The sequence below is a fragment of the Ictidomys tridecemlineatus genome, chromosome 4 (assembly GCF_052094955.1).
Source record: "Ictidomys tridecemlineatus isolate mIctTri1 chromosome 4, mIctTri1.hap1, whole genome shotgun sequence".
Taxonomy (NCBI): domain Eukaryota; kingdom Metazoa; phylum Chordata; class Mammalia; order Rodentia; family Sciuridae; genus Ictidomys; species Ictidomys tridecemlineatus.
In genome coordinates this window covers 5,088,900-5,101,966 of record NC_135480.1, presented here as the reverse complement: position 1 = coordinate 5,101,966, position 13,067 = coordinate 5,088,900, and the positions used below count along the sequence as shown (strand labels likewise).

General features: G+C 37.4%; 1 protein-coding gene across 33 annotated transcripts in view; it reads left to right on the top strand.

The window, feature by feature from the left end:
* Nucleotides 1–13,067, top strand: part of Ppp6r3 (protein phosphatase 6 regulatory subunit 3) — a 135,654-nt gene that overhangs the window by 29,874 nt on the left and 92,713 nt on the right. For 4 of the 33 annotated variants that reach the window (XM_078045464.1, XM_078045450.1, XM_078045453.1 and 1 more), the window contains one exon: nt 12,047–12,199. The exons of 28 other annotated variants lie outside the window; for them this stretch is intronic. The gene's annotated coding sequence lies outside the window, so the exon portion shown is untranslated. Of the gene's footprint in view, nt 1–2,087; nt 2,185–12,046; nt 12,200–13,067 lie in introns of all 33 variants that reach the window. One more of the 33 variants, XM_078045452.1, reaches the window with a different exon arrangement.

Sequence of the window (13,067 nt, the reverse complement as noted above, 5' to 3'; positions counted from 1 at the left end):
CTCGGTTTTGGTGAGGCTGGCTTTGAACTTGCTATCTTCTAAGCCGCCGGGATTACCCGGCTACTTTGTGTTTTACATATTTGTTCTGGACATTTCATATAATGGAATCATGTAGTATGTGGTCGTTTGTGACTAGCCTATTAACACTATCAATATTTTTAAGATTTATCTATGTGGTAGCATGTATTAGTACATCTTCTATTTCCCTCTTTCTTTTTTTTGGTGCCAAATAATACCCATTGTATGGAAACCTTGCCTTTTGTTTATTCATTCATCAGTTGCTGGATATTTGTGATTTTTTTTTTTTAGCTTTTATGAATAGTGCTGGTGTGAACATTTGTGTGCAAAGTTCCTGTCATCATATGTCTTCATTTCTCTTGAATATATACATATATGAATGATTGGAATTGTTCAGTCATGGTAGCTCTATTTAACCTTTTTTGAAAATACCAGATTTTTCTCTGGAGTAGCTGCATCATTTTACATTCCCACCAGAGAATGAGGATTCATTCTCTCCATAAAGAACCAACACTTGTTATTGTGTGTCTTTTGATAATAGTGTCTGAAGTGTTGTCATTGTGGTTTTTGATTTGTATTTCCCTGAAGACTAGTGATTGAGGATCTTTTTTTGTTATACTTATTGACTGTTTTTCTGTCTTTGGAGGAATGTCTACTTAAATTATTTGCCCATTTAAAAAACTGGGTTGTATTTATTGTTGGGTTGCAAGAGTTTCTTTTAATACTTTGTGCACTAATTTTTATCAGTTGTGATTTGTAAGTATATTCTCCACCTTGAGTTGTCTCACCCCCCCCTTTTTTTTTTGTTACTGGAGGGGTGCTTACCACTAAGGTACATCTCCAGTCTTTTTAATTTTTTATTTTGAGGTAGGATCTCACTAAATTGCTTAGGACCTTCCTAAGTTGCTGAGGTTGGCCTCAAACTTAGAATCCTCCTGCCTCGGTCTCCTAAGTTGCTGGGATTACAAGCATGTACCACTGTGCCGGGCATTTTTCAATTCTTGGTGATGTCATTGAAGCAAAAAACAATATAACTTAATAAAGTACACATTTATGCATTATTTTTCTTTTGTCTCTTGTGTTTTAGTGTCATATTTAAGAAGGCTTTGCCAAATCCAAAGCTGCAATTTTAGTTCATGTTTTCTTCTAGGAGTTTTTTTTTAAATATATTTTTTAGATGTTGATGGAACTTTATTTTAACATTTATTTATACGCAGTGCTGAGGATCGAACCCAGTGCCTCACACATGCTAGGCAAGCACACTACTACTGAGCTACAATCCCATACCACCTTCTAAGAGTTTTGAGGTCATTTTCAAGGGGCTTTGTTTCTTTGCATAAATAACTTAAGATACATTGTTATTGTTACTTATTATGAGATACTGAGGTGCAGGTGTTCATGAGTGACCTGGATTGTTTGCTCTGTTATGCTCCCCATAGTATCCTGTGTTCTCCATAGACTTTCTCTGATTTTCTGTTATAAACTCTGGACGTTGTTATATGTGACTTTATACTCAAGGTAAGCACTTTAATATGGACTCAGAGTAGAAGAATTAATGTGTCAAAGGTTGTATAGAGCCACAGGAGGCTGAGGAAGAAGGACCACAAGTTCAGAGCCAGCCTTAGCAACTTAGCAAGACCCTATCTCAAAACAAAAAATAAAAAGGTCTGGGGATGTGTCTTGGTGGTTAAGAGCACCCGGGTTCAGTCCCTGGTACAAAAAAAGAAAAACAAGAAAGAAAGAAAAAAGGTTGTATAGATTTTAACACCTTTTAATATCTATGATGGGAAAAATTACTCCAGTTTTACTTTTAGTAGCTGTTTCAGCCAGTTTTATATTAAAGTTTTATACAGTTTTATATTGTTCAATACCTAGTAAGAGTTGAAATTCACAGTAGTCTCAAACATCAGATTTCTAATTTAGGCAAATTAGCATCCAAATAAGGTCTACCCACTTTTTATTTGAAAAGTTTTTTGGGGGGCCGGGTGTGTGGTACCAGGGATTGAATTCGGGGGTAGGGGTACTCGACTAGTGAGCCACATTCCCAACCCTATTTTGTTTTTATTTAGAGACAGGATCTGAGTTGCTTAGCACCTCGCCATTGCTGAGGCTGGCTTTGAATTTGTGATCCTCCTGTCTCAGCCTCCCCAGCTGCTGGGATTACAGGTATGCACCATCACATCTGACCCATTTTTTAAAAATCTGGAGTTTCCTCATTCTTGCCCTGTTCCTTACTATCTGTTTATGGAAACCTTGACTGTTCTGTGGTGTTGTTTCCACAGTGTTCTCTGACCTCCGTTTCTTGTATACTAATAGTTGGGTCTTGAGAAAGTCAGTCTGTCCTCCATCCCTCCCGTACTGAGACCTGAACCACTAAGCTACACCTTAGCCCTTTTTATTTTTTATTGAGACAGGTTCTCACTAAGTTGCCCAGGCTGGCCTCCAGCTTGTGATCCTCTTGCCTCAGCCTTCTGAGCAGCTGGTATTGCAAGTGTGTGCCACTGGCCACTACTTGAGGAGATTTCTTAAACTGATGTTGCTTCTTTGGTTGTGATCTTGCTCCAGAGATGGAATGTGTAGCCAAACTGAAAATTTTTAAGGGCTTCCAATCTAAATCACGTTGAAATTCATTTAGATCTGAGTTGGTCTATACTTAAGATGCCAGCTCTTCATTTTGGAATGCAGTGTCCACATTGTTTCTGGTCCCTTTTCAAGGCCACGTGTCAGTGCATTTTCTGTAGGGAGAACACTAAACTTGTCATTTTGAGTGAGGTACACCCTCTTTGGTTGTTTAAAGTGGTGCAAGGCCTAGTCAGCAGGGTCTCTTCTTTCTTTTTCTTTTAATATGAAGACTTACTGTGTTGTCCAGACTGGTGTCACATTCCTGGACTCAAAGGATCTTCCTGCCTGGACCTGGCGTGGTCCAAGTCTTGTCAGCTAAACAACAAACTTTGCCTGTTTGTCATCTGTTTAGAGTTGATAACCTCTTACTGCTGTTTAGAGTTGATGATCAGTGTTTTAAGGATTGATGATTCAATATTCTTAAGTTCTTTTCCGGCCATCTTAGATTTCTAGGTGTTCTCAATGTCTGTCTATCCAAAGGAAACTTCTGTGATGAAAATTTAGAAAAATTAATGACAGGGTGTTTAGCATGAACATTAAAGAAGCAGATATTATTTCTTTAAGGGTATGTATATCCAAATGTTTTCTTAATTCCAGTTTTGTATTAAAAGTATTATTCAGCTTAATTAAATTTTTAGTGTTTTGCTTTTATGTGAGTATATATAAATGACATCAACTTTTGGCCTTCACTTCAGTTGGCAAACATCTAGGTGCCCACTCACTGCCAGGCGCAGTGCTTTCTGTGCTTTGGTCATACCTGGTTAACGAAGGTGGACAAGATGCTGGTGAAGGATGCAGTGAAATGCTCAGGGCAGTGTCAGTAGAGGTCCAATACAAGTTGCATACATAATCTTAAATTTTCTAGTTGTCACATGAAAAAAATAGAGGGTAAAAAGTAATTTTAATTTTATATATATTGTTTATTCCAGTATACCCAAAATATCATTTCAGCATGTAATCAATATGAAGAAATTAATGAGACATTTTCACTATCTTTCTTAGTCTTTGAAATACACTGCATGTTTTATATTCATAGCACATCTCAATTCAAATTAGTCAGGTTTCAAGTGCTCAGAAGCCTTATGTGACTGCCACAGTAGATCAGAATGTTGTCATCATCATTATTGCTGTCTGATTAAGCACCCAAGTAGAAAATGGCTTGGAGGGAATGAAAGGAGAACAGAGATAAGAGGAAGGTGAAATTTTGGTGCGTTGGACTGGTAGGGCAAAGAGGAACCAGGGCTGCTCTCCAAACTGTCTTTCATACTTGGGGTGTGCTTTTTCCTGAGATGGGGAAAACTTGTTGAAGGAAAGGTTTAGTTGGGTGGACAATGTGTGATAAGAACCTAGGTTCTCTTTGGTGATATTAAATATGATATGCTTGTGTGACATTGAAGGGGAAAGTCTCTAGTAATTGAGTACCTGTGAGTGAAGTGCAGAGACTTCAAACTACTAGCTTGATAAATTTGGATCTCAGTTGTGTTCATAGAGGGGTGTGTGTGTGTGTATATCTCATAGAAATGGCTTCATTTACTTAAAAAAAACAAACATGTTTTTAGTCTCCCCAGAGTTTGTTTTATTGCTGGAGAAACTGTGAGTAAATGATGTGAATTTACTCCCAGCCAACTTGGAAGAGTATCCTAGGGATTGGCCATATCCTGGTCAGCTTTAGGGAGTCTGCAGGAAATATTCACAGTCCCTACATTATGAGTTGTGGAGAGGAGAAGAGGGACCCTCTAGGCAAGGAGACTGAGAAGTGGTCAGAGAGAAACCAAGAGAGTGGCTGTTCAGAGGAGCCAGCCAGGGTGATGTTTAATAAGGAGAATCTAGAGAGGCCTGCATTGAATCTTGCTGTGAGTGAGGTTAAGATGCAGACAGAAGAGTTTCATTTGGATTTAGCCCATCTGAAGGTCATTAGTGACTTGAAAGGGCTGTTTGAGTTGATGGTATAGAAAGGTCCAGATTGTAGTGAGCTGAAGCAGGAATACTGTCAGACAAAGAGCTCATTTTCTTATTTTTAAGTAACCACTACAAATCATTGAGAAGACCAGTCTAGTAGAAAAGTGGACAAAGGGCATAAGCACAGTTGGCAGAAAAGTGAAGTGGCCCTCAAACACATGGACAATGCCTGGCCTCACCCATAGGAGTAAAGCAAGATGTCATTGCTGTGGGTGTGGGACCAGGTGTTTGCATATTGCTGATGGGAATGTGGCTTGTGGGCCCTCCATGAAGAGCCGATTGGCCTCATGCAACTCATGAGAAGTGCATATCCTCTTATCCAGTGATTCCGCTTCTGGGAACTCTGGCATTTTTTATAATAGTGAAAATTAAAAAGTGAATGGTTGTCAGTCGTGGCCTGGTTTAGCCAGCAGTAAAACAAAGGAAAGTATATCCAATGTAAAATATATCTTCTTTGCAAAATGATTTTTGGTGTCTTTTCTATCATGCTATAAATCAAATTTTTTGAGGGTGATTCCCCTCCCCTGTTTTAGATATTGAGAAGCATACTGGTGGGTCTGATATAGGCCACAGAAGCTCTTTAGCAGTGTATCTTTGAAATGAAGTGTGTTAAGCTTGTTAGTCGTTTTTGCTTGACCCTTCTACCTTTTAGCACTTTGTACATAAATCATTGGTCCACATTCCTTTCTCAGGTACTTGTTAAGATGGTTTTCAGGGGATTCTGCTGTTGTATATTTGTATCAGTTACACAGTACAGGAAAGGGAGATGTGGAATAAGCTACGGGCTTTATCTTGCTGAATCTATAGCCACATCAAGAGAGCATCAGGTTTTGCTTGGTTTGACTCAGTGATGAAGTAAGCAAGTGTCTGATGCTATTTGAGAACCTGGATGTTGCAATGGGGATTATCCTGCACCCAGTGTCAGGGGCAGACTTTATCTGTCAGCTCACTGGTGGGGGGGAAAGGAAACTCAGGTCTCTGTGAGCACAGGATTCTGGCTCTGCTGACCTTTGTGCAGTTTGGTCTTTTTTAAAGATAGCAGTGTATTTATGTGTGGACTAAAGCAAAAAAAAAAAAAAAAAAAAAAAGAAAAGAAGGAAGAAGAAAGAAAAACTAGGCACATCCAAATAGACCAAACCGGTTTCCCAACAGAGTACATTGATATTCTACAACTTTAAATTCTCTATTATTGGAACTTTCCACTGTTCAGATTTTGCTTAACTTAAGAATTTGAGGCTATAGTGTTGATGGATTAATTTTTTTCTTTATTTCTTTGATTATTCTGGTTTCCTTTGTAGTTTTTTACTTCTTCGATCTGTAAGAATGAATAATTTTAAGATTTGCATGTGTTAAGTAATCATTTGGTTTAAATCTCCCATTTTACAGGTAAGAAAACAAGTTCAGAGAGAGATAACTTGCCACACACATATTGACTGAACTATCTAATTCAGTATCTACTCACCATTAAGTTGGGTGATGTGTGGAGGGATGATATCTTTATATTGTCAGGTTAAGGTGCCTACAATCATTTTAAGGAAAATGTGGTTTTAATTACACTGCCACTCTTACAGTGAAGATTATTACTTTATATAATACACTAGTTCATTCAGAATTGTGGAGGTATAGTTGAACTTTATTATTATTATCATTAATATTTTTTTTTTGGAGAAAAATTGAGACCTCTAGAGATGTGAACTTCCTTGTCTGGGATTATAGAACATAAAAATTTATTTTGTGCTTAGTTTTTTTTTGGGGGGGGGGATGGTTTACTAGGGATTGAACTTCAGGACACTTGACCACTGAGCCACATGCCCAGCCCTAGTGTATATATATTTTTTAAGAGACAGGGTCTCACTGAGTTGCTTAGTGCCTCGCTTTTACTGAGGCTGGCTTTGAACTTGCGATCCTCCTGCCTCAGCCTCCCAAGCCACTGGAATTATAGGCCGTTGTACCCCGCCCGGTGTTTAGTTTTTATATGAGTCGGAGCAGTGATAAATAGTAGACTTTATATGATTATGTATTTTAGATGAGCTATCAGTGTGGCTATTTAATGTGAATAGTTAAAAATAAACCAATTTTAAAATTCAGTTCCTTAGCCTTACTTCATCTCACCTTTGAGGTGCTCATTTACTATGTGTGGTGTGGTGAGTAGGTACTGAATTAGACAGCTCAAGTCTAGAATAATTATTTATGTGTGTGTGTGTGTGTGTATCTCTGAGAATTTTAGAATATTAATGTGCATACCAAGGCATATGATTGTGGCTAAATTGTCAAAGATCATGTTCAAAACCAGGAGCAAAAACTGAACTCTTGAGTTTGTGATATTAATATAGCTGGTTTGACTTGGGTCTCTTTTTGTCAATGTTTCACCCATTTTTTTTAAGGACATATGAAAATTTCAATGTTATTTAGCTATCAATTGACAAATAAAGGTCCACTGATAAATTATAATTGTATATGTTTATAGATACAAAGTGATTTAGTAATATGCTGTGGAGTAATTAAGCACATTAACTAATATATTCATCTTCTCAACACTTAGTAGTTTTTGTGTTTGAGAATATTTGAAACAGTGATTTTTAAATATAAGTTACCGTTTATTGTGTTCACTATGGCATATGCTATCTCAAAGAAGGAAATGTGTCCCCCCTGTCTAATTGAGGCTTTATACCCTCTGTCACCACCCCACTCCCAACAGTCTACTCTACTTTTATCTCTGATCATTTGGTTGCCAAGATGCCGTACACGAAGTTTTGGTGTCTTTCTTGACTATTGTTCTCTGGATTATAAAAGTTTCAGCTTTCACCTCAAATAAAATTTGAGTGTGTACCTCAGCTGAACCAACATATATAGCTTGGTGATTGAGGGTGTGTTGTCATTTGTATCATGCTGTGCACCCTTGCCCATTGTTGTTACAGCAGGCACAGGTGGTTCTCTGGGCTTTTACTTTAGATGCTAATTTTTCTGTTTATGACTTGGCTCCATTTTTTTAAAAACATATTTTAGTTTAGTTGGACACAATACCTTTATTTTATTTTATTTATTTTTATGTGGTGCTTAGGATCAAATCCAGGGCTTCACTGTACTAGGCGAGCGCTTTACTGCTGAGCCCCAGCTTGGCTCCATTTTAATACCAGTTTAGATCTTCAAGTATGCCTGCACTAATTGGAGTGTCCATTAGGTTGCATAGCCAGACAGTCCAATAAATAAAATTGAACAACAAACCAGGTGTCAAAGTCCGTCCTTAGAGTACTTTACATATAGGACATTACCTTCAGAATGTGGCAGTATGGATTTACCTTGGATGTTCTGAACTTTATACAGAAGTATTTTTACATTCTTGGTGTGATGATTTAAAAAATTTATGGTGCATTATAATTATATATAATAGTGTGATTCATTATGCCAAATTTATATATGCACATAACATAATTTGATCAATTTTATTCTCCATTCTCTTCCCCTTTACTTTTGTCTTCCCACCCACTGATTTGATATGGTGGTTTTTGATGAATGGTTTAGAAACCTTGGCATTCTTGTCTTGATGTTTCTTCCCCCAAGCCCCCACTTTTTATTTTTATTTTTGGTAGTACTAGGGATTGAATCCAGGGGCTTGTTACCACTGAGCTATATATCCAGCCCTTTTTTACTTTTATTTTGAAATGGAGTCTTGCTAAATTGCAGAGAATGACTTTGAATTTTCCATCCTGTTGTTTTGGAAATAGCTGGGATCACAGACATGTGTCGCCATGTTCTACTGGGCTTTTTGTTGGTGTTTCCAAAATTGGCTGATAGTTTTACCAATTTTATTTTGTTGGAAGATTCTGCTGAAGACATGGAAGTTTAATTTGTCTAGGTTGTATCTCCCAAATATGGATGTTTGTACAATTACATTTTTTGAAAATTTTAGTTTTGCAGTATTGGGGATTGAATCCAGGGTCTCACATGCTAAGCAAACAGTGAACCACACCCCCAGCCCTTTTAAATTTTGTTTTATGACAATCTAACTAAGTTGTCTAGGCTGGCCTCAAACTTGTAATCATCCGGCCTCAGCTCTCAAGTGTTGATATTACAGGGGTTCACCAATATGCCCAGCTGTGCAAATCATTTTTGATGATTTTTGTATTCAAAATTTTGTGGACGAGGGCTGGGGTTGTAGCTCAGTGCTAGGACACTTACCTAGTATGTGTGCAGCACTGGGTTGGATCCTCAGAATCGTGTAAAAATAAATAAATAAAGGTATTGGGGCTGGGTTTCTAGCTCCTCGGCAGAGTACTTGCCTGGCATATGTAAGGCTCTGGGATTAATTTTTAGCGCCACATATAAATAAATAGAAAAATAAAGGTCCACTGATAACACCTTCATTTTTTTTATATTTCTGTAGTTATGTCCATCTACAATTAAAAATGTTTAAATTTATTTATTTATTTATTTTTAAATTAACAGTGTGCTAGGCATTGAAGACAAAATGGTGACCAGGCCTTCATAAAGATGGATTATCTTCCCTCCCTGTTATCTTTGATCTTTTAAGACTTGAGTGTTTTCAAGAACACGTATGAGGACACTTGTAGCATGCGATGGTTGGGATCCACATTAAGATGACACTGATCAGGATGGTCTGGCATAGGGATTCCTGATGCTAGTAAGAAGTAGGGTTCCTTGCTTTGGTCCATCGCCTGTCTTTAACTGAGTGTTCATTTGTAGTCATGTGTGACATATGACATAAGGAGAAAATGTGTTCTCATATATGGCAGCTGTGGCTTTCTTTGAATTTGTACTAGCCGGGATATTTGGGGGTTTATATTAAAACTTACAAAATAGCATAGAGAGCAGATCATTACTGCCTTTTTTCCTAAACTGAGTAAGGATAGTAACTAATACTAGAATTGAAAAGCACTTGGCCAGTGCTAACACATGCTTGGGTTGCTCCCATGTTTAGCTATTGTGAATAATGCAGTGTGAACATAGGTGCACAAATATCTCTGAGATCCTGCTTTCAGTTCTTTTTGAGTATAGAATCAGAAATGGAATTGCTAGGTCACATAGCAAAATTTTTGTTTGGTAATTCTATCTTTAATTCTTTAAGCATAATCAACATACTGCTTTCCACAGTAGGTGTTTCATTTTTATTTTACTTTTCTACCAACAGCACACAAGGTTTCTGATTTTTTTTTTTTGCACATCCTTGCAGACACTTATTATTTTTCTTTTTCTTTTTTTTTTTTTTTTTTGGTGTTGAGGATGGAACCCCAAGGCCTTAGGCAAGCACCACCACTGAGCTTCACCCCTGTACCTTCATTATCTTTGTTCTATTTTGTTTTTGAGAAATCTGAAACTATTCAGATTTTTTTCTTCTTCTTTTGGGAAGACCCGGTCTCTTCTTTATGCCTTGGGTCAGAAATTTCATGGGGGATGTTTCTTGGTGTGAGTCTGCTTCAGGAACTTTGGGGAATTATTTCTTCAATTTTCCTCTGATCTGTTTTTCTGTTCTCTTTTTTATCTTCCAATCTTTTGATTCAGTTCTTAATTTTTTCTGTGAAATTTTTAAAATTTCTAGGGCTCTTTCATCTTTTTACCCCTTTAAATAGTATCCTCTATATCTATCTAAGGGTATCAAATATTATTTTTTTGTTCTCATGAATTACTTTTTTCTCCCAATTTTCTGTTTGTTTTGTTGCTTTTCGTGATAGAAGCTTTCTGGCGGTGTATGTAATCCTTGGTTTTTGTTCATGTTTGAAAGTTAAGGGTACACAACAGAGAGAGTGAATTATGTGGTATTGACATTCTTTCTCGGTGTTATCTGCTATAAAAATGGCAGAAAAAGTGACAACACCTGGGTTGAAAAAGTTGACAGTTCCTGCTTTTGTGGGCATACTTAGCTGTTAGTTCTTCGTTTCTATGTAACATCCTCTATTAAAGGAACTGGAACTCCTTGGAGAAATGGCTGATTTCAAAGCTATGGCAGAGAATGTACAGAAGGAATCCGGAACATGTTGTTATGAGAGGAAATAAGAAAGTGCTAGAGAAGTATGAATAGCACACATGAGCCTGCTTGAAAGGGCTCCCACAAGCCAAATCTGGGGCAACTTGAACATAAGAATAAATAACGATGCTAATAAATAAGAATCTTTGAATGCATACTGATACTGAAGTCAGGAAAGAAAGAAAGTGGGGAGTTAGGAAAGCATCTTTCTGAAGTTCGAATGACACCCAGTGCATGCAGAAGGAGCAGTAGACTGCAAGTGCCCCTTCGTGTTGTTGTGGTGTTTGTTGCCAGGAGGAATAAAACTACTGGATGAATGTTCTAAGAACACAGTCTGTAAGTGTCTTCCTACAGAACACTTAACTAAGGAAAAATGCTTACTTTAAAGTGAAGAACTCTGGCAAATATCTTACCAAGTGGTCAAAATTACTACTTGTAATGGGTGGTATGGAAACAAAGCTTGGTTTCTGTAGCATTTCCTGTGAGAAATGCATAACCTTTATTCTTTACAGATGCTAGTGAAATGAAGGAGAGAATTGCTGAAGAACTGTGTGAGATGAGGAAGGAAAGAGCTTTTAAAGATTCAAACTGTGAAAACTATATTCATTAGAAGTCCTCTAAGATGAAGTCTATAAGGCAACTTGAAAAATGCTGTTCATCTAATGCCTTTCTTCCATAAAACTTACACTACATTCTCATCTCAACTCCAAACTTCCTCTCAAGATAAGCAGAAACAATGCTAAATACTTGTTAAGACAAACAATATGAACTAACAAAACCAAAAACAAACATAGGTGAAAACAAAAAGAAGTATATTTAATTCTAAAAATAAAACATTTTAGCCAGATGTGATAGCTTCAACTCGGGAAGCTGAAGCAGGAGTATCTCAAGTTTAAGGCCAACCTCAGTAACTTTCTGTAATGCTAAGTTGTATATGAAATGCCTTGTAAAATAATTTATATTTCCTCTCTAATATTTGGTTGATTGAGAATGGATTTGTCTACATCTGGACAATGACCTTAATGTTCTACTCCTGATAAAAGATGTAATTGTTATATTAGTTGCGGGGCATGTAAAGGAAAATTCTTTTAAACTCTGTTTTATTGTTTTAAAGTATGGTGACTTCATAGCCAACCTTATGTGGGATAAGAATGTCACTAATGTTTTCATAAAATAAAGATAAGGGTATGTGTTTTCTTCTTATTGATAGTGCTGCCATAGTATCTGTACTTAGTTCTGGGTTATTGCTCAGTGTGGGCTGAAAGATGACAGAACCTTTTTCCTTTGTTCACATAGAAAAATTTCAATTAAGTACAACCTTTTAATTCTCTGAAGTATAGTTCTATAGGAATCAAAACCCTGAGCCAGTGTCTTTTATTGGCAGTTATCATCAGACCAAAAGAGAACATATGTGGTTATTGCTGCTGCTGCTGCTTCCTCTTCTTCTTCTTCTTTTTTTAATAGGAGCGCTTCTGTTTCATACCATATCCCACTTTATTCCTGCTACCCTGCTAATGTGGTAAATTGGAAGACAGCTGTCGCCAGGAAAACCTGTAATGGGCAAGGAGCCACAGAAGAGAAAACTTTTCTTTTAATTTTTAACCTTGGTTTGAAAAGGTAAGACCATTAAGATCATTAGGAGTTTTCTTCCATAAATTATAACAAGGAAAGCAATATTCTCCAGGAGACCCTGGAACCTAGGTGAACCAGGTCTAGGACAGTCTGTTTGAAAGCTGTGTACATTATAGTTCTATGGTGTTTTAGAGGTTAAATAGCAGCCTCTGTGGTTTGCTTTGATAAATCTAGGAATATACAGATCTACAGAATTCAAGAGATTCTGGATGCCAGGAGGGTTTGAGCTGAGTTGAAGTTAGGAGCAGCCAGGTCTGACAAGCTGAAGAAGCATGTGAAGAGAGTGCTGGTAGAGATCTGAGACCCAGGCCACTGCTGCCAGGTCATCTCACTCAGGGTGTGTGTGTGTGTGTGTGTGTGTGTGTGTGTGTGTGTGTGTGTGTGTGTGTTTCTTGTATACCAGCCAAAGGACTTTTGATTTCTAGCCTATACCTGTCTCCATTTGGATCCTAATTGCTGCCACTTTGAAACTTTTTATTGGAACTTAACTTTTTGTTAGAGATGATCTTTGCATATTTGACATTTGGCTCAGTTGGCATTCAACAGGAAGTCATACAGTAGAGAGCCCTTTGTGGGGTCATGCAAACATACTTAATCCAGCTTCATCAGGACTGTTGCATCTCAAGGAGATGGACACAAACATTGAAGCCCCTGCCTTTCAGAACTGCTAGTTCCAAGCCTTGCAAGTTTTAGTCATTTCTTACTGCTTCTTTTTCTTCCTGATGATCAGTTACTTAGCAAGCCCTGATAGTTCTGCCCTACTGAGGACTCTTTTTTTTTTTAAGAGAGAGAATTTTTTTTAATATTTATTTTTTAGTTTTCGGCGGACAGACATCTTTATTTTATTTGTATG